Source organism: Falco punctatus, assembly GCF_963210335.1.
Source record: "Falco punctatus genome assembly, chromosome: 15".
In the NCBI taxonomy this organism is placed as follows: domain Eukaryota; kingdom Metazoa; phylum Chordata; class Aves; order Falconiformes; family Falconidae; genus Falco; species Falco punctatus.
In genome coordinates, this window is record NC_137595.1 from 2,663,936 (window position 1) to 2,686,298 (window position 22,363).

A 22,363-nucleotide genomic window follows, 5' to 3' on the forward strand; every position below is an offset into this window, starting at 1 on the left:
GCCAAGAATGTGTGGTACTGGGGGAGCTCCAGGAGGAGCGGTGGGCAGTGCTGGCCTGATCTATGAGCAGCCACCCAGGATGCAGGAGGAGCCCACGGCAGAGCGCGTACCGTGATGATGTACTGGACCAAGCACACTGGGAGGCGCGCACGGGGACGGGAGGGGGTTGGACGGTGGGAAGAACAGTTCCCAGCCAACCTGGGGACGTGGCAGCTCCAACTTCTCCCTCCAGGGAAACTATAGCTATAGTTAAAAAAAAGAAAAAAAAAGAGGCATGTTGCAGGCGACTAAGTGCATGATGATCTCCTTTATCTCCTCACTCACTATGATGGCAATACCAAAATTTGAATAAAGAAAAATGATTTAAAGATGCCACAAAAAGAACAGGATTGGATTATCAGTGTATTTGCATGGACAATAAAATATCACCAATTCATGAAGATAAACTGCATGGAAGATTAGTCTGAACTGCCAATTTCTTAAAATGTTTCTCATTTCTTGGTTATGGCTATTTTTGCAAATTTCCCTTTAGAAATCACATTTCTTTCAAATCAGATCGTTGCCCTAGGGTTGTTGACCTTTATTTCGCCCATCTGGAAAACAAATGAAGCAGGAAGGATAACAATATGAGATACTAATCAGAAGTGCTGTTTGTTTTTTTGGAAGCTTGATTTCCAACTTATGTATTTCCCCCTAAAGGCACTGCCAGCAATACACTGGATAACCACTCTGCAAGGAAAACCAGCAGCTTGGCCAAAAGTCTCTTTGTGGCATCTTATCAGTGGTGAAAATGACCAAAAAAAAAAAAAAAAGCACCAAATGAATAACAAAACTGAATGCAGATGTAGCTGTAGAGTGGCTCAAGGGCCAGGTGTGGTACCTTGATATTGCTACTAGAGCCTTGTCATTCCAGATGCAACCCAAAAGGTTTAACGGGAGGTTAACCAGAGTGACAGGCAGGGATAAAACAGCCTATTATCATTAACTTTAGTCAAAGAGATGTAACAGAAGAATATCTGTAAATAGTTACAAAAATAAGTATGCACGGGGAGGGGTTTGTTAAGATGGCTGAGCCAGAGGGAAAAGAGCAGCAGCCAAAGACGAAGAAGGCAATCTAGCTGCGGTTTGTTTCTCTCGCTAAACAGCGCCAACTCCCAGGATGCGGGTGCAGATGAACAGCACGTTTTGTTAGACTTGAAGAGGAATTTGTTAATTTGGAGGATCCGAGTCCCATAGTTCTAATTGGTGAATTTATGAGTTCAGGCATACTGGAAATAAACCTGATTTGGGGGCAACGATAGTAAGGCTTTAAATTTTTATTATTAGAAATCTGTGGGTAGTGAAATCAATAGTTTTTAGGCAGCTCTGTTAAAAAGGGAATAATACATTTTACTGTTCATTAAGTGCTATTCTTTTCTCAACAATCCCATTGTTTTTCTCACCACTACATGTCACCCAGGTATTGAATTAGCCTTAAAGCACTGTGCAGGTCTTTGTGGAAGAAGATTGCCAAACCCCCACGCAGCAGACCCACGAAGCAGCTGTGGCTGAGAGTGCTACCTGGCCATGGATGGAGAAAGGTGGTTTATCTAAAGGAAATAAGGTCAGATGCAGGGAAAAGAATGGGGGGAGGCCAGCACCGGCTCCTTCCCTCGGCTGACGTTGGGCCACACCACTTGCTAGCGGGGGCAGAGCCGAAGGGACCCCGTGGTTTGCAAGCCCCGATGGAGATCTGCACAGAGCTGAGCTCACACAGCTCTCTGGCTGCAGCACCAAACAGCAGAGCCATTATGTATGCAGCTCCTGTGCCTGCACACAACCTTGAATATCAGAATCTTCTTTGATGATAAATAGTATAAATGGTGGCTAGGACACAGAAATACCAGGGGATCATTAGCGTCCCCCTGTACATGCCACTGAAGATGAGCAGAAGGGCTACTGGTGCAGAGTCTCCTCTGAAGGACAGACTGCTCGTATCCCATAATAGTAGTTTCCATTTAAAAATAGCAAATGATAGTCAGAGGAATAATAAAACCTAGAAAATCATACCAAAACCCAGCAATACATCAAAGCCATTTTAATAGCTCTTAATACAGTCACTGACATAGCTACTGTACTTGCAAGGCTGGATGATGGAACAGGCAGAGGTTTCTGGTTTTACATTCATTTCATCCTAAAAGTTTCTGTTGCTTCTTGCATGTAAATTACAGATAATCATTGTGCTGACAAGAGGTTGCACTTAGCTGACTCCACTATGAGGTAAAATTGGAAGAAAATACCTGGTTAAAAGAACTTTTCTCATTTTTTCCCCTTGGAAAATAAAAAGACAAGATGCAAGAAGTTAATTGCATAGGGCTTCTTATATCTCTTGGCTGGCTATTGAACCAGTGCCATAACTCAGTGCTGCTGGATACTAAGAGAGGAAACGTTATTTGATGTAGTAGGGGCAATCCCATACTTATCAAATCATCTTGCTTGCCTGTAAAGCTAAGCTCCAATTTATGATGTTTTATGAAGCCACAGACTGAGCTAAGGCTATAAAAATTGAGACTTAATATTCAGGAATAAAAATGCATAGAGTACCACTGAAGTGACATTTTTTTTTTAAAGGACTTGTATCCTCCTTGCATTAAATATAACCAGAGAGTGTGACAATAATGGCATGCTGTCCACTGGAGAAAATGCAAGACAAACAGCACAGGTTTGCTGTTTCTAAGACACGGGTACTTGCTGTTGTGCATGTATTAAGGCAGAATGATGGGTCATATAATAGAACAATGGCTAATAAACCACCATGCATCGTATGGTCCTCAGCGAGTTTATTTTTAAACATTTTCCCTCTGAGAAAGCACAGAGAAGTCTCTCACATCTGCCTGCCAGACAGATTTTTTTCTTCAAGTGACCAAACACACAGAAAGAAATTGAAAATTTACATGCAGCTGTTTTGAAAGCAGTCCTTTCATTTACTCACCTGCAGAAAAGGATGAGATTCCTTTTTTATGTGCTTGGAAGATGAAAGTAAGAGAGATGGAAAATTTTCTAATCCATTCCTGCACTCTCCAGAACCACCACTGCATCTGACAGACTTCCCCACCACCTTCCCTCACTGATCCTTTATTATAGTCATTAGAAGAAGACACCCATCTACTTAAACTATATCTTTAAGACCCTGGCGAAGCAAAGCACATAAATACCTGCTTAATGTTAGACATCTATCGAACAAAACATTTAAGCATTCACCTAACTTCCAAAGGTGTTCATATGGCTGCTGAAATTATTGCTGTGGAGAGGCGAGATTATTTACAAGTTTAATGTTAAGTGCACAACTGATGTAATCTTCTAAATCAAGGCTGAAAATCCTTAGGAAAAATTAACTAAGATAGCAATTATACAAGAATTGTTTAAAACATTACTTGATTTTTACTTTGAGATTTTGGGATCTAATTAAGAAGCAGGACTGATGTGTTCAGATCTGTCCCGCTGGCTACCCAAGGGATTTGAGCGCTAACTTGCTTAAGCTCGTTTGAAGAGTCCCGCCTTGATCATTAAAGGGATGCACTAATGGCAGATGTGGGCACCACACAGTCTTAAGGAATCGAATGACTTGAAGCAGTGCAACACCTGAAGTCACTTCTAATATGATTTAAAGATATAAAAACGTTCAGTCTCTTAAAATGTCTTAAGGAAATGCACAGATAGCCTCTTAAGGAGCAGCCTGTGCCGGGAAGAAGTTACTCCCCCAGCTGCTCATTAAAACCCGCTTGCTGGAGGTTTTGAACAGATCTGTTGGCAAAGCAGTTCAAATGAGCACTTTAATTCTCTCCAGGAAAAAAAAAAAGGAAAATAAAAGAAAAGAAAGGAAACCTCATCTGGGTTAGCTGGGACTAGCAATTCAAACAGTTTAAACCAAGCTGGCTGAGAGGAATTAGGAGCCTGAGCACACGGTACTTGACCAGCAGGCTGACGGAGCCTGGGAGGAGCATCCACCAGCCCGTGTGGGCTCTGCCTCAGCCAGCACACATCCCACTTTCCCATTCCAGTTGCACAGGAGTCTATCATTTGTGTACTTGAATTAAAAGTATTTAGTGTAACATGGGCCCAGAAGCACTTAATATGTTATTTTTAGTATTTTTTCCTCATTATATTATTATGACTGAAATTGTGCAATCTCCAGGGGACGTGGCCCAGGAGACAGGATCCCTTAGGTACAGCATCACTGCACAGGACTAGTTATGTGACCCCAGCAAAATTGCACAGAATCTTTGAACTGTCATCACAAACCTGCAGACCAAATTACCAGGCAAGAGCCCCGGGTGTGAATCCTGCCTGGGGTTGCCATTCCCGAGGTGAAGCCCTTGCTCTGCCGTGCAAGTTCATCTGCACCACGCTGAAACTCCGCCTGCAGGTGCAGGATCTGTGCGTGGCAAAGGAGGTGCTGGGGGCCAGAGGGTTATTTCTCACTGACAGACAGAGAGTTACTGAGAGGAGTCACAAGTATATTTCAGGTAATATTTGGTTTCCCTACATTTTAAAATTTGTGATACAGCTGTGTAGTCAACATTTACAAGCCATGATTTCCTTCATGCTTTCTCCATGTGCTTCCCTGTGTCTGACAGGGTTGGTAAAAAAAATAAAATAAATTAATATCTAATTCATGCTGAGGCAGAAAAACAGCTCACTGAAACACCATCTAAAACAGGAGGTTTGAACTCATTGAAACTCTATTATATGCTTGAGTAACTCCTGGAACAATAGAAAGCTATGCATAATTATGTGGGCAAGTAGAAGTATGCAAGGCAGATGTTGTCCGTCCTGCCGCACACTGCAGCTCGCCGCTGGCCCGCACGCCACCTCCTCTGCGATTGCCCACTGGAGGTGGGCGGGCACCCCAGAGAAGATGGTCATGATGTGTCTAAGTCAGGTACTCCTGCTTATTAGGTGTTCAATTCGACTAAATGTAAGCTTGGTATAAAAGCAAAAATATCAGTGATGGTGTATCCCTGCAGGAAGAGAAAGTAAAGCTCTAGGGACACCTCAGCTCCACAGCGCGAGTGTGATATTTAACACGAGAAAACGGGCTGTTGCTGTTCAAGTGGTCTACAGTCAAAGCGCATCTCCTCTCCTTTCCACAGTTTGCTCTAGGTCTCCAGAAGCCTAATCATAGAGTAGGCACTTTCACTCCATTTCACTGTTTTGCTTTTTAGGCAGGGTTGTTTGTTTTTTTTTTTAATTCCTCTTCAGCCTCCTCCTGTAGGGAGAGAAGCCTCTGGAGAGGATGGCTTCCAATAACGAATCTCCACCACTGCTCTCTTACTTTGAGCAGATTTTCAGCTCTTGTAAACTTGCATAGCATTATCGGATATCAGTGGACAAATATTCATTCATAGCAGCTTTGGGCCTCAGCTTAGACAAGAAATTTCAGTAACAAGCAGTAAAAATGTCTCCATTTGGCACACCTGGAACAAGAGTCAGGTGGGCAGCTTCAACCAGCGTTAATGAATTTAGCAAGCAGCGACAAATTGCTGTAAGGGTGAAGTCTCATATTAACTTCCAGATAAAATAAATATTTTAAAAAACCCCACAAAACCAAAGAACAAAAACCTTAAGAAAAGAATGTAAAATTCTGAGCAAGGTTGGAGCCCAAAGTGGTGGGAACTGAAGGCGCACACCCACTGCATGGAGAGCGCTGGAGCCCCGCCGCAGCTCCTCTGTTTTCCTGTTCTTTTCCCCACTGAACAAAACCAGGAGGGTACAAGCTCCAGGCAGGGCACAGCTGCCATCCAGACACTGTGAACCGGTGCCTGGGTGGCACAACCGGAGAAGACCACCCAGCCAAGCACTCGCGTCCCCAGCCCACCCAGCAGCAGCGCTGGCCCGCAGCGGCCGTAGCTGGGCCAGAGAAACAGCTGCAGTTGTGCTGTCACTGCCCACCTTCCCCTGGCTTCTCTCAAATTTTGTTCCTACCCTTTTTTGGCAGTTACCAGTTCCTTTGTTTGCTGCCACAGCAGATAGAGAAGGCAATGGTGAAACGCAACAAACCCACCCACCCCCCAAACCCATAGAGCCAGAACAAAGCGGGAGAGGGGAAAGAGCTGGAAGAATGAGTGGAAGAGATTCAGGGTTCAAATGCGGTCTCTTGCATCTGCCGTTTTCAGAAAAGCCTTATAATTTACACTTTACAATTTTCTAGCAAACACACTGGATTGTCAGACTTGATAAAATTATCAGAAAGTTGTGATTGTTAGTATTTTTCTTAAAGTCTCAGCTCTCTTGAGACAATGGGTTTATGTTATCTATATGATCTTCATTAATCTCAGCTTTTTTGCTTTTTTTAAGTAAAGCTTCTCAGGTTTTCAGAGAAAAGCTCTAAAAGATAAACTTTTAAGGACATGGAAAAAGAGAAAGCAAGCAACTGTTTTTTTCTTTTAAGCCACGATCCTAACCTAGGGGAGACCTGATTAATAATTTCTAAGCACTTGATGATGGGGATTTCTTCCATGCTGTTAGCAAGCATAGTGCTGGAAAGGCAAATGCATAAAGGGAAAACCATCAGTAGAAATAAAGTCTCTAAATTCCCAAACAAGTTTGCTTGGGTATCATGGAAGAGGTTGTAACCCTTTCATAAAATCCACTATATACGCAGTTCACACCTTTGCAAGTCCCACAGACACCTAATCTCTCCACCCAGACGCAGGATTGCAAACTGCACAAGCACACAGACTCCGAGTTTGCCTGCACTCAGTAAGGAATGAGGTTTTCAAACACTATGTTGTCCTCTGCCAGCTTGTAAAAAGGATGACTGACAGTCACACCAGCCACAGCACCTGTGGAGGGACTGTCACAGAGACATTGCTCTGCCCTGGGCGCTTTCACCCTATGGAAAGAGACATACAGAAACCCTGTGCACAGCACATACCCTGTGCCACCTTGCTGTGGTTGCCACCCTTTGCGACCCTCTAAGAAAAAAAATCCAGCATCTGTAATTAGCAAAGAGTGATGCTGAGCATGGAATCTGCACGGGCTCTTTCTTCCCTTCGTTCAGCTGTTGCTCACATTATTCTTCTTTTAGCTAGAAAACTCTGATCGGGGAGGAGGTCCTGGCATGTTTTTGTTTTCAGTCACTCTCGTGTCTTTATTTCAAATAAGAAATGAAGTGCAACTGCTCATCAGCATGGTGTACATAAATACACGTATCGCCTAGTTATGCAAACACTTGCCTGCAGCCGTTCAATAAACCAGAAAAGCACTACCTTCATTCAGGTAGTCCATCATTTTAGAAACCCAAAGAGTTTATAGAAAAGATTGTCAAAGACCCCATCATTTTGCAGTTAGTATAATTAATAAGGTGTGCACAAAATCCAAGAGTGTTTTAACACATGTTTTCAGCTGAATTGCATTATTGTTATGTTATAATAAAAGAGAGCCACATGTTAACAGAACACCAGGGACCCAGCCTGATACAACCGTTAAACATCAATAGGAAATTCAGAGGGGAAACATCAAGTTTCCTTTAAAATCATTTTGGTTTTCAAGAGCTGTGACTTCTATTTAGTAGATTTTGTGAAAGAACCTCTGTTTATAAAAATTATTGGGTAGTGTTGGCTGTCAGAAAACAAACATAAACAAGCAATTAGTGCGATAAGTAGAACGATACAATGAACTCCTCCTGGAAGTCTCCTATCTGGAGCCAAGCAAGGCCCCAATTTGATGAACAATTAGGCATGTGTTTAAGTCCCCAAGATCATCCTAGGAGTCTACTGGGACTACTCACACATTAGTGCAAGCGGTTTGTAAAAAGCTTAGAAATATCTTGGGGAAACTGCATTGCAGGGACGGTCAATGAATCTGTGGTGAAGTGGCACCACCCAAAAGCTGTTTTGGAAAACCTCCTGGCAGCAGCAGAAAAGTTCTGCACGTAGTTGGGTTTAACTTTAATGGACATAGCCTATCTGGTGCCCTTGGAAAGACTGTGTACCTCTGTCTCTCCCTATTCCACACCTGAATCCTACACTGTGTTTTCCTGCTGAGTCTCAGTGGTGGATGTAGCTTGCTCTGCCATGAAATAACAATGAGTTTTGGCCTTTGTAATGAATGTGAGCTGATGGATTGTGGAAGTGTAGGAAGGACAGAACAGCCCCTCACAAGAGCAATGTGATTAACTGTACAATTGTCACCCAGTTATCTTCATTTCTTCCACTCTGTAAAAATCAACGGACCTAAGCTCTTGCACAAAAACCTGATCATCAGTGTGTTCTGAAACTGCTCTCATCATCTTTGCTCCAGACCCCCGCATCATCTCCTGCATGTGTTCAATCCTTAAAGTCACTCTGATGAACCCGAAAAACCTGCTAAATTTAGCTCCTTCTGTGATGCTTCAACATGTTTTTGGACTTTGAGAATGACTGGGCAGGACCAACACACATGGCACTGGACACGTGCCCCAGTATCGCTCCCAAAGGACAGTTCTCCTGAGCTCGTTCCCAGTGACAGGCGTTGTTGAGGGACGCACACATGAAGGATGCTGAAACAGATTTGTAGATGGATTATTCTGAAACTGAGCTGTTCCTAAGGAGTTCTTACAATGGGGAAGGGTTCTGGAGGAACCTTTGCACCTGTTGCTGAAAAAGTGAGCAAAGTTTGCCAACAGAGGAATAAGTGCTGTCAAGAAGGATGTCCGTTCTTTCTCCCTCTCCAAATAATGCATACAGCCAGGTCTCCCAACACAAGTCCACCAAAACCAGGGAAACTATTCCTACTGGCACCTTGTGTGTGCCAATGTAGGTCTTGTTTTTCATCCGAGCTGAAGGGAAGCACTGATGCTCAGCTCTGACAATAATAACAATAATGGCAAACTTCTGGCCTCAGCGACCTCTTACTAATGTGAAGCACCAAAGAACCATCTTCTCAAGCCTATTTGAACCAAATGCTATACCTCCTGGGGAGGTAAATCCAGGAGCAGGGCTCTGTGTGACCTTTGTCAGCCAGGAAGGAGAAGAAGGGTGACTTTTGCCACCGTGCTTCTTCTTCTCCCTCTCTGTTTTGTACATACAAGGAGTTGACCTAACTGGTTCATCCCGATTCTAATTGGAGCCTTTATGTTAACTGCAAAAGTACTTATAACCTACACTTAAAAAGGATGTGAGTCAGGCAATGAGGCACAACACTTAAACTCTGCTCATCTATAATATACAGCCCTATGTACAGAAAGCATGGACAGTGTCAAATGAAACAGGCAATTAGTCCCTCTCTAACAGTGAGCAGTTCAAACTGTAACATCATGCCAACCGTGATTAAGAGTGATACAGCACATCATCATTGTCAACACTATTCAACCAATGTAAACCTTAGTTAGAAATGTACTTGTCAGAGAAAAATGCGCCTTTGATTTCTATTACACTTTCCCCAGTAATTGCTGTCATCAGTGGCAGGTTATTATTACAGTTGAATAGAGTTTCAGTAATTACTTTTGCACAGATTCTAACAGCTTTTAGATTGAATGATATTCTGACAGTTTGAATACTCTTGACAACAATTACCTTTTTCCTGGTTAACACTGATTCAGGAAAATTAAAAATTAAATCTGTTCAGAGGAAACACTTATGTATGGCACTAGTAAGTGGGTTGATACAAAAATGTGTAAATTACAGAATGACTTAGAATAAAAAGTTCTTTTGCTCTTCCTCTTATGCTTTTAAAAAAATCAGCACTTAGGGTACACGCAGTACATGCTGGTTAGATTACCAGTAAATGATGTGAAATAATTTAAAGCACTTCTAAATCCACTTCCTACTGATCAGCTTGAAATGGAGAAAACACTATTATGGAGGAAGGCTTGTTTCTCCCACCCTAGTTTTTATCTTTGGTGACACTCGGGTAACGGCTTTTGGCTTTCAAACCATTTATTCTTAATATCACATCACCAGATTATTTCAATAAACCCAACAAACAAGCAAACTGTTTTACAGTGGTAGCCTAGAAAAAAACCAGCACATTTGTTATTTCTGAAAAATTTATCTAATATTGTAGGGGTCATAACTCAAATGCCTTTATTAAAAAAAAAAAAAAAGTATCATGCACCGAGCTCTTCAATTTAATTTCCCTCTTTGACAGGATAACTGGCCTCTTGGATAAGGGAGACACAGTGGATGTGATACATCTTGTTATTAGTAAGCTTTCTGATACTGTTTCACATGACGTTCTTATAATAAAACTAAGAAAATATGGTCTAGAACTAGATAAAATTACCATAAGGTAGAGGGAACAATTGGCTGAAAAATTGCTCTCACGGAGTAGTTATCAATAGTTCACTGTCAAATCTGGAGGAAATTTCAGGTGATGTTCCTCAGGGATCTGTCCTTGCTCCAGCAGTATTCAATATTTTCATAATGACTCAGTTAAAGGGAAAAAGAGATTACATTTATAAAATTTGCAATGTTGAGGAGCTGGGATGGTGGGAACCCATGGGAGGTCTGGATCAAAATCCAAGAAGGTATTAACAGTTTGGAGTGATGGTCTGAAATTAAGATGAAATTCAGTAAAGCCAAGCGTAAAGCATTACACTTACAGAGGAAAAGTCAAGTGCAAAGGGGAAATTGCCAGGAAGGGAGCTGTACCACGGAGAAGGGTTTCAAAGTTATAGTGGCCTATGACCTCAGCACATGGAACAAAACTGCTCCAGAAAAGGTGATTTCAGGGATTTGTTAACAAAAGCATCTTATGAGACCACTGTGATTATTATCTTACCCTCAATTAAGATGGGGCCTCAGCTAGAACTCTGGGTCCAGTCTTGAGCCCATATTTTTTACAAAGGAGTGAAGAAACTGGGAAAAATTGAACAAAGCCCAGCTAGGAATAGCAAGCATGGTCAGGGCTGAAGTATGACTTGCAGGAATAAGATGATGCTCTTCAGTTTAATAAAGAGAAAATTTGGGAGCGATATCATTAACAATCTTCCAGTTGGTGAAAGACTACTGTTACAAGCACGCTGTCTTCCATTAGAAGAGACCTTTTGTTTGTTCATTTTTATACAAAGTTTAGCACATTTGTTTTAAGGTTTGAAGGCAATTCCGTGACATAAAAACATATGCAAGATGACTTGCATCAGCTTCTTTCCCTCTGGAGAAAGGGGGGGCAGGGTCAGCACAGCTCCGGTGCCGGGGGCTACCAGAGCGTCACGTGCTCCGGGTTGGTGGGAGGAGCGGTGAGGTCAGAGATGGGAAACACTGGCGGAGAATTACTAATGATAAAGACAGAAACAGAGCACAGTTCCTGCAGAGCAAGAGATGAATGTTAAACTAAACTAAACTAAACTCATCTAGCTACCATGCTGGTTAACACACGCATCAAAACTCCCTAGAAATATCGCCAACATGCACTGAGAAAGGTGTGGGCTGGAGCACCCAGCACAGTGAGACTTAGCTGAAACTCACGGCATCTTGTAAGACTTTCCTTTCAGATTTATTTTCCTTCTACTTTGTGAGTTTTTCATCCTCAAATCACATTTTCAATCTTTCCCCTGCTTCCACATTAAGAAGTATCAAGGTTCTCTAACACCCCTTTTCATGATATCAACTTTCAAAAAACTGAACATACTGTACAAGAGTTAAAATTGGGTTATAACAGGTGATGATACTGGACTAATTGTAGAGCATTTACCCATTGTTACTTTAGTTTAATTGGCTTGATTAAAAAAAAGGTAAAATGCATTACTGAAGAGAGTCACAAGGAATAAACCCCACGCTGCTCCTTGCCTGGGAGTGGGCAGCGTTTGGGCCCAGCCTGGTGCAACCTGCCAGGCAGGCAGCTCTCAGCCAGCACTGGGTAGGGGCTCATTGGTTTCTAGTCACTGGATGTCATTTGTTCCCACTGAAACGGGGGCAAAATGGCAAGGAGGGGGTGAAACCTCAGCTCCTCCTCCACACCCGTCCCAGCCAACGTGCATCAGTCATGGGTAGGAGAAAGATCCTGCTCTACGGATGGAGCCCATTGCAAAGCTGCGATTGAGCCTTTAGCTTTTGATGCTACTACCCAACTCTGATCTGTGTGTGTATTAAAATATCATCATCTTTTTTCTATTCTGCTCATTAGAATTATAGATTTAGTTTATTGTTATACCTTCCACAGAGCCTTCTCTTTTTATTAGCATTGTACAATCTGTACAAAAGCAAAATTTAGTCCTTTCAGGGAGCTGAAAGGAAGCAATCTTTTACATGACAAATCCAACATTATCATATGTAAACCTCATTTACCATGTAATGTCTTCCTGTTTCCAGTTCATTAATTAAATGAAACCTATTTTCACATTCTGGTAGGCAGCAGTATTCTCCAACTAACATAAGTGGTGCTTTCAGGAAGGGAAAAAAAAAAAAAAAAAAGGATGGAATGCTAGAAAATATTTAACATACTGATTGGTCCAAAAATACATGGATTTCTGAAAAAAACAACAACCGTATGTTCAGTACACTTCTCAAAAATAAAGAAAATAGTGGCTGGAGCCTGCAGCTAATATAAAATTTGTTTTATCAGATTAGCACCTACAACACACCTGTTCAACCTTTCATAAGACGAGCAATCTGACCCGAGTAAACACCACTGCCTTGCTCTCACCGCCCAAGGAGTGGGCTGTGGCTCGAGGCAGAGCCCATCCCCGTACATGGGGAGACCATCCTGCCTCATGTCGTGGCTACAGAATTCCCCAAAAACGACAAAACCATGGAATCTGACATAACACAGCTGTGAATTGCTGAGAGTAGACGTAGTGTATTAGTCCCCTACTTAGCGATGGAGTACTGATTTGATCTTAAAGCTTTCACCACAACGCTCCTTCCTTGAGAAGAATATATTTTTGTCCCACAAAGTCATAGCAGTAAGAACATCTCCATACAGTCATTGCAAATTCCAAGAAAATATCCTGACTGTTAAGTCTCCTTCATACATACAGAAAATTTTAATAGTTCACAATAAAAGCAGTTTCTCCCCAGGATGAGGGTAAGCCACAAGTCTGCCTCTGCATTACAGATGGAACGTAAGTGATCATTTAGAAGTGATATGGCATAAGTGTCTTAGCTATATTAAGACCAGACTACCTAGCTGTTAAAAAAATAGTTTATAAACTTTTGTAAAGGTAATTGCTTCTATGCAGTTGCCTATGGTTTTGCCTGCCTTGCTTCAGAAAAAAACATGAGACTACACCAAAGCTTGGTTTAAAATCTGTGTCAAATCATGCTACAATTGTCAGTTGTTTCCTTTTCAAGGCATTATCCCACCTACCTCAGCTGGTTTACCCAAGCCAAAGGCGTGCAACATATTTGGATAGAAACTTGCCTGGTAAATTATTACTCTTTAATCTTCCTTGTGTATTAAATTGACACTTGCAATGCTCAGCTATGCTACTATAAATATGTGTAAACAAACACAACCAAGGAGAGTTCAAATCACAGCTTCATTTACAACACACACCACTTGGGGTGAATCAAGACTAATGTTTTTAATTGAAAGATACTGACAATTATTTTGTTCTTTTTTCTCACAAGAAAATCTGTAGCTCTAAAAGACCAACAGCAGTAAAGCTCTTCACAGGTTCCAGACCCTTCCCTTTAGAAAAATAACTTTTTTTTTTTTTTTAAAGGTCCAAGGAAAAAAAGATTTAAAAAATACCCAGCTGGAAGAAGACTCACTAAAAACAACCCTTGTTCGGTATTTGCATTAATGTGGCATGCAAAGTAAGAAAACACTGATGACATTTGTCTACGGCACATTTAAAGCAGCATCACCGACACACGGGAGAACATGCCCTCATAGGCAAACCAGAATAACAGAAAAGGAACGATATTATGAAGAACAAACGTCAAGGTCTTGCCCTCAGCCCACAAGAGAAGCTTCTGGGCCAAATAATGGCTCTCAGCAGCCCGCAGCAGTGCGTGGACACCATCAGGGTTTTAGGCTCTGGTACCACAGCTTCAGCCGCATAATGCAAACAAGCCAAACAAAACTGATATTAAAATGAGAAAAATTGGCAATTTAAAATTGCCTACTGCATCCCTTTTCTTGTTGACCCAAATCCAAAGCTTTTATAAGCCAAAGAAAAGACCAGCTCACAATAATATGACCAGTTAATGGGTCTTTTCTGAACAAACTTTTAAATAAAACAATAAGCAAGCTTAGGAAAAAGCAACTTACTGGACTATCTGAGGCCAATTTCTTTAAAGCACAGGTCATGTTATTTTAAAATAAATTCCTTTTAGCAATTGTTTCATTGGGACTATGTCATTCCAGGGGGAATGGACCCAAAGCCTCCTATTGCTAAATAACTCAGTTTTAATGCATCTGGAACTATGTTTTCTTCAAATAAAACTAATTCATAATGTGGTCTAATTTATTGTTTTTCTTAACAAAAAATGTTCTGACAACTTCAAAACCAAATTACATTTAGAAAAAAAAAATAGTTCAGTTACAAAACTTTTTAAAAAATCCACAGAGCCCTAACAGTACAGAATGGTTTGCTAAGAAAAACAGAACCGCAGCTGACTAGAAGGAAAAGAAAACAGGAACAGACAACTCCAAAATGCCTCTGAATAGCCAGGCTGCCAAATGCCGCCAACTGATAGAGCAGGCAACATGAAAACGTGTAAAATATTCCCTTTTATTAAAATTGTATTTAATCAATTTGATTGATTTTATTATATTTTAGATGTACTATAATAAAAAACTTACTACATTTATTAAGTTTTATTAAAATAAAAGTAACTTCTCATATTCTTCTTGCCATCTCATAGGTTCACCAGAATCCAAACCATGGTTACAACCCAATAGCAGAATGAATATTTTCAACCCCATTGATACCAAACAGAACACCAAGATGAGGAATAGGGGTGATGGGAGCATCCCTCTCACATAGCACGTTGCTGGACAGCGTTGAGCACCCACACACTTACTGCCCCCCCGACACCCACCACGGACCAGCCCAGCACCCCACACTCACCCAGGCTGCGCCCAGCAGGGCTCCCCATGTCCCTCTCCTCTCGCTCCCCAGCAGCAAGCACGTCCTGCTCCCCATGCCCACACCTGATTGCAGCCACAAGGATGCTCCCAGGTGTTTGGCATGAGACTGAATAAACGAGTTGCATTTGTGACCATTTAACATGTGTGAGCAATCAGCAGTGAGGGCTGTAACAGCCACAAGTTATCCTCCAGGATTCCTTAGTTATAAACCGATCGTTTTGTCTATGACAGAGCTTAAACGAAGGCACTAAGTCTACTGATGGTTTTGTTTTAGCTTCTAGTATGCCAGTGTCTGATTAACAGTTTTCCATCCCTATTCAAGTATCTTTGTTAGGAGTAAGTCTTTGCTCTTTTAGATCCTGATCCAAAGCCTTTCAAAGTAATTGAAAAGTCTCCCATTGTCGGGAAGGGGTGTGCGCCCTTGCTAATTGTTCCTTTCATGTTAGAGTGAAAACAAATTCTTCAGCTTTCATTTTAAATCCATAAAGTTCAATCCCCTGATAGATTGGGCCCCTATTCTAAGTACACTGATGAGGAGAGGAGGGGAAAGGGAGGACAAATGCTGGGACAGAGGGTTGTGTGTAGGCTGCACGTATGGATGCTATACAGACCATGCAGTAAGGCTTGACACATCGCATGGCTTGGGTTTTACTATCCAGAAAGGCTCCAAATGTTGTGGGGTTCAGAAGTTCACAGTTGGCTGCATTTAAAATACTCACTGCTTGCCATCAGACCTGAGCTCAGAAAGCCGCTCTGATGCTCCCCAAGAGCTGCTTATGGTAAATAATTTGTTTCTCCCCAGGAAAGCAAATTTTTAGTTTGCTATTCTCCCAGGTTAAGAGGTGTCATCTCTGTTTGAGGCAGAGGTGTGGACAGAGGAAAGTGAGAGGTTTAGAGAGCATGCAGGCTTCGGTTTGGGGTATCTCAGTGCCAAAAAGATATTGAGAAATCACAAGATGCTTATTCACAACCAAGAAATGTGTCTGGTCAACTGAAACGGTGAATTCTGATGGAAATTAAAAGTTAAGCACACCCGTGTTACGGTGATAATGGAATTATAACAATACCTTAAACAAAAAAACCTCAAATGAATGTAATTTTTTAGAAAGCTGAGTTTTAGCCAGGTATGTGCCACCGCAGCTTCCCAGCACTGCCTCCCAGGATAGTAAAGCCAAGAAAAACTCCAGGGTGAGGGATAACTAAAAGCTGCCTTTAAGATTATTAATGCCTTTGCCCTGCAAAGGAGATGAACTGGCTGGAACTAATAGGTATTTCCAACTACAGGTTAAAAAAACCTGTGTAAACATAATGATACAAATACATACAGATCTACAAGAGGAGGGAAAACAGCAGCAGCACATGGCTGATGTTGTGGGAAGCCAGGAGGGAGCACAGTTGGCTGGAGGACTCCCCAGCCTGCATGTTCGAGGACAGCAGACTGCTCTGGACAAATCATCCATGCCACCATGAAAAAAATAGTGCTATTTTGGCAGAAGAAGAATTTGTGAAGAGAGAAATATATAAAATGCAATAATGACCTGGAAACATACCTTTAAAAAATGCTTTCTTACAATGAAATAATTTTTCTTCCTTCCACAAAGAGGGATCTCATCCCAGAGTTGTTTCTAAAAGATGGTAAAACATAACAGATGAATGTTGCCTTGCATGAGGAACACACACATGCATTTAAATCACTTATATTTTACTTTTTTATGATGCAATTGTGAATTGTGTTATTTTGCATTTGTAATTAGAGGTTGAAACAGATGGTAAAGGCTTGGTTTAAAGTGATGTACTGGAGTACACAGCTCTGTGCATCGGGTCTCCTGCTCCACTGAGTGCTGAGGATGGAAATCCTACCAGGCGGTGGTCAAGTACCAAAGTGTTTGCTGCGCACCAAAGCATGCTGAAAAGTTCCAGAACAGAGTTTCTAGAAGGTCAATAAGCATTTGTGAAAATCTATTCTTTCTTTTCCAGAAAAGCACTTTTACAGTGTTATCACTACCGTGCTCTAATTTTGGTAGCTGGGGTATTTCTGTTTCAAGGGATGTAACACTGTATAATTAATGTAGTGGGAAGAGAAAAAAAGATAAATAATGTTTATAAGATGGCATGCGTGGGTTTAAAAATTGTATTGCTTGCTGACTCGGGGGGCTGAGAACTTAGAGAAGAAGCTGACACAGAGACTGAAGCCCGCAGGTGTCTCGTACCAGCTTGTCCTTTTACTGAAGTCAATAAAACTGCGTCCACCAAAACCCGAGGCTGGGCTGCTCCTTCCATTTGAGGCCTGTTGCAAAAGGAATAAAAAGCTATTATTTTCTGAAGGCTGTTCTTTATAAAACTGTTTGATGATTACAGTTCATTTTAGCATACCAATATCCCTGTCACGGAGGATCTGCCGCAGATTATTTGATGGAGTATAATGACCTTTCCAAAGGTCCGACGAGATACCTTACAGAATTCTGCTGCAGGAATATATCAGAGCTGTTCAAAAGCCTCGTAAAGTCAGTGAAATGACCCAAATTTACTTTTGTGGCTTTTCTATTAGATTCTTAAATTTCTATTTTGTGTTACCCTATAGGACAAGAGGAGCATTGCTCAGGACGGTGTCAAACCCATCCTGAGATGCAGTAGCTTTGTTAATACCAAAAAAACCACGCCCTAAAACCAAACTGCAAAAATAAAAGGTCAGATGTCTCAGCAGCACATGGGGAAGTAGTATTTTTTCACACGTACATCAGATTTTGCTCTGAATAGCTTAGTGCTATGCGGGTTAGTTGAACCTAGCCAACATCAAGCATGGGATCAATAACAGCAAAACATGGTGTCTCTACTAGCATTTGCAAATTTATGAAACAGTCTCCAGACTAAGAGAAGACAGACTCGGGTCAGACAGCTCGCAGCACCATACCGTTATTCCTTGACGGTATAACAACAAACCTTGTCAATAATTTGTTTTCCACACAACATCACTCACAGAGCTAGAAATGTTTCAAACATCAAGAAATATGAATTCATGTCACTGCTGCGGGACCGAAAGTGTAGCCTGTCCTTGGAGAAACCTGAAAACACTGTTCTGAGAGTGTTGAAAGCTGAGCATCAAAGCTGGAAACAGCCCCAGTAGTGTTACTTTCTAGCCTGTGGGCAACCACAGCATACTCTGGTGGCTCAACACTTTTTAAGTAGGGTGAGCTAGATCCAGATTTATTATATTAAAATCAAGAAACACCATAACAACCCAGAAAGTTCCACTTTTGTGCTATAATTTCAGATCACCAGAGTTGTGCAAGGTGATAGGGTCTGAAAGCTGCCCTGATGCAGCAGAAGACCAGGTCACTCCCTTTGCTCTCTGGGCATGTCCTCGGGCTGCCAGACTGACCTTCCCTCCGTCCTCCCCCGCCAAAAGCTCAGTGATTTTTGGAGTAGCTGAGATCAGGTCTGAATTTTTGGGGGGCTTCCTGGAAATTCTGCTGCTATCCTGATTTTTCTAAGCCACCAGGTGACTTAGAAGAGAGTTTGTTGTTTGCAGTGCAGAGCATTCATGGTGCTTGGGTGATTCCTGCCATCATTACCAGCATCACTGTATGGTGCAGACAGCTGCGGGAGCACAAGCAGAAATGCTACAAGGCTCTGGGTACACCCTTGGAGCATTTGAGTTCCATGTGAGTGTGCAGCTTTTCCTAGTATCCCACCATCATTTAAAGGAAACATTATTTTTCTCTCATTTAAAGTACTTACCTACTTTGTTTCTGGTGGGTTTTTTAGTTTTGTTTTGTTGTTTTTGTTTTGTTTTTTTTTTAAGCAGATTTGTTGTAGATGAAGCTAAATCGTTCACAAATGGCACAATCTTTATGCAATCTCACAAACTAGAGGAACTATATAACCGGGAAAACATAAACTCAGAAACCACAAAGTGATCATCTCGATACTGCTTGTGGTGACGAGTGTGGCACGTGTGTTTTACCAGAATCCTAGTAATGGGACCATGAGCCAGCAATCCTTCCAACCCCAATCAGGAAAATCCCTCCAGAACCACCAGGCTCATTATTAAGTCAACTAGATGAGATCTTATAATAATGAACTCCTTTAAGATTTATCCCTTTGTTACTTTAATCTGGTAATAAGATTTTACAATGAAATACCAACGAGGACATACAAACCTCTTTTGAAAACCACGTCATCCATTACTCACTGGGGGCTAAATGTTAGCTAGCACTTGTATCCTTTGTAACTTGAATATTCAGATTCTGAGGGTCCCCACAAAGCACAGTGATAAAGATCCTTTGCCATTTAAGGGAGGATGTGAAGGGTTCCTCTGGCTTTGCTCTGCTCTCTGTCTTTAAGAGTCCCTCTTACGAATGCAGCCCACTGCCTACACTAAAGGGTTAACGTCTCTTTCAATCTTCCAAAACTGACTTTTTTCTTCAAAAATCTCATTCAGCTTTTTAAAAATTCTTCTGTTGTACAGATATTGATAGTTCTTAAAATTGACTGCTTAAAGGATGTGATGAGGGCAATGGTTGAGGCTTTTGCAATCAGAGCTTAGAGGCCCTGCCTCACATCTGAAGGTTGATTTAAGTTAACCTTCACCGAGACTTTCATCTTTAACTTCTGACTTGGTCTGCCAGTGTGTTTTGTTTTGCCATAGGATGTGCTAATAGTTGATGAATGTAAGAAGACACTTGTTGCACTTCTCAGAACACCCTATGATATCTGATGAGGAAAAGTTCTTAAAAACTGTCTGATTGCAGCCTTGGATGTCATCAGGTTCTATGAGAATGAGGGAAAAATCAATCCAATTTAAAAATATAATTACACCTTTTTTGCCTTTAAAATGAATTTTTGAGTGTTTTGGGGTTTTTTGGTTGTTTTTGATGTTTTGGGGTTTTTTTCCCAAAATTGCTCTGCACCTTCACGTATGGCTAAAACTGTCCTGTCCTGACTGCTGTGCTGGCACCATTGGTCCTTCTGGATGCTCCCACCAGCCCTGCCGAGCACATTGTACTGTGCAGTTGTGTTATGCAGCCTAGAAGAGCAGCTCCTGAGCTGGAAAGGATTCCAGAAAGCTCCCTCAGAGGTGCCAGGTGCCAGCCGTGACATAGGACAGCCCTGGGGATGCATGCCTCCACCTGCAGCACCTCTTCCTTCCCTAGTGATCATCCACAGCCCAGGACAGCATGGGCATCCACATGTCACTGATGCTGGAGAGGAGAGTGTTCCTGAACTCTTTGTAAAAATATATACAAATAAAATATGGCGTTTACCCAGCTAATGAGTCTCTCAGGCACGGATCATGTTTTGCTGCTGTGACAAATAACTAGCAGGAGTGGTCAAGGAGTAAAATATAAGTGATTGCACTAAATCACCAATCGATGCTGCTCTGACTAATAAAAAAGAAAGGTAAAAAAAAAAAAAAAAGGCAAGAAAAATGGACAGCAGCAGAGAAATGTGAACAAGGAAATTAAAAGCTAAGAGCAAAGCAGGCTGGGAAGGAGAAGGATATGGGAGGGAAGAAGACAATGATGGATAATAGTTTTGACAGGGCAGGTTAAGAACAGGTTTGCTCTTGCTGCAACGCAAGTGACAGATCTTAACCAAAGGCAGGATCCCAGGGAGAAGAGCCAGGAATCCAAGAGGGCAAAGTAATGAGGGAGATGGGAGGGACAGGAGCTGCTGGCTGGGATGGATTAGGATGGATCTCCAAACACCTTCAGCAAGACAAGGAGCATCCCTGTACATCTTTTGGCATCGCAAGCAGCTTCCTGCACCCCTTTGACATTGACATTGCTTGCAGACCTTTCCATAACTGTTATAAAACCACCATGTTTTCTCATGCATGCTGTTTAAGCTGACAAAACTGATGATTTTAGCTATTTCAATATTGCTAATTGTGGTGAGGTACTATTGATAAACTGCTTCAGCCCTGCCAAAGAGCAAGTAGACTTCACCCAGAAATCTCCGAGCCCTTTCATACCTCTAGTAGGTCATTTCCTACCAAAAAATGGAGCAAACCCTATAAATGCATATACATTCTATCAAATGTATGTATCCCACATACTTCCGAAGCATCTGACAGGGTGTTCATAATCCAGCCTCAAAGTGGCGTCTATAGCTACTACCTTCCCAGTCCAAATGATGCTACTGTACACCACGGTGCAGGGGTACAAGGCTGCCATCGTTCACCCACAAGAATCCAAATCCATAAGCTCAAAACCAGCGTTTTGAACCACTATAGGATCTGGATTACTATGTGGGCATGACAGAGAGCCATGCTGGTAATGTATGGTTTGTATTTACATTAGAAACTTCCATTAAAACAGCTTCTACAATAACTAATCATACTATCTACCCTATCAGGCTGTTAGGAGTATGATTTTTAATATTTTTCAATCCGGCTTTTTCTTTTACTAGCAGTGCAATATTTACTATACACTCAGATTTAAAATGGCACTCTAGCTGCAATTTTATCACTTAGGTTTCTTCACATTTTTTTAAATACCAAAAGGATCTGAAATAGACAGATCATAAAATCTTCCTATAAATAATGTCTGTTTACTATCTTTTGGGATTGGTATGGACAAAGAAATTGAACCAGAATGCCATAAGAACAAATTTTCTTTGGGGAACGCATTCACATCTGTTCCTGTATGACGACAGCAGGAACAGAAATCAGGAAAAAAAAAAAAAAAAAAGAAAAAAGGAGAAAAGAAAAGAAATGTAATTTTCAAAAGGAAAAATGGCTTCCTCTGATCTTTAGCTGAGGGTTCTGACAAATTTTGATTCTACCTGACCTGATCAGTCCAATTCTAATAAAAAACTAATGAAGGAAGTAAAGATTCATCCTGAAAGTTAACTCCTTTCTGGAAAGGAGATAGATGGGTTCCTGAAAACAGGTATACCTGGAAAATACACTTGCCTGATCTTTGCTTGCAGATCTTACTTCACGCCCCTCAATGCCTGTTGACGTGCTGGGCACAGCACGTAGCAAAAGAGCTTCTTCAGATACAGTAAAACTTTAGTGCTCAACACATTGTTGATGCGCCAACACTATTAGCGGGCGAGTCGTGCATCACACAGGCAAGAACAGCCCCGTCCCCTCTGCCTCGGCACGTGGGCATCTGCCAGTGACCCTGCTGCTCGGGGGGAAGGGGGCTGTGGGTGTTGGGGCCCTGCCGGTGCCGGGGAGTGGGAGCCTGTCCCCAACTCCTGCAGCACGGACATGAGAGAACTCGCTGGCTGAGCCACCAAATGTACAAGCTGGGCTTAACAACTCACATGGGAATCAGGCTTGGAGAGGAATGAGAGGGTGTGGATTATTCTGTTTACAGAACCTCTTTGCACCCCAAGCATGGTTTCAATTTTC

The 22,363-nt window shown here is 41.8% G+C and overlaps 1 long non-coding RNA gene across 1 annotated transcript in view; it reads right to left on the reverse strand.

The window, feature by feature from the left end:
- Position 1: 1 nt before the first annotated feature.
- LOC308054115 overlaps positions 2–22,363 on the reverse strand; it is a 118,631-nt gene continuing 96,269 nt past the window's right edge. The window contains exon 3 of the long non-coding RNA XR_013923970.1: positions 2–17,287. This is a non-coding gene — a long non-coding RNA (uncharacterized lncRNA). The remainder of the gene's footprint in view (positions 17,288–22,363) is intronic.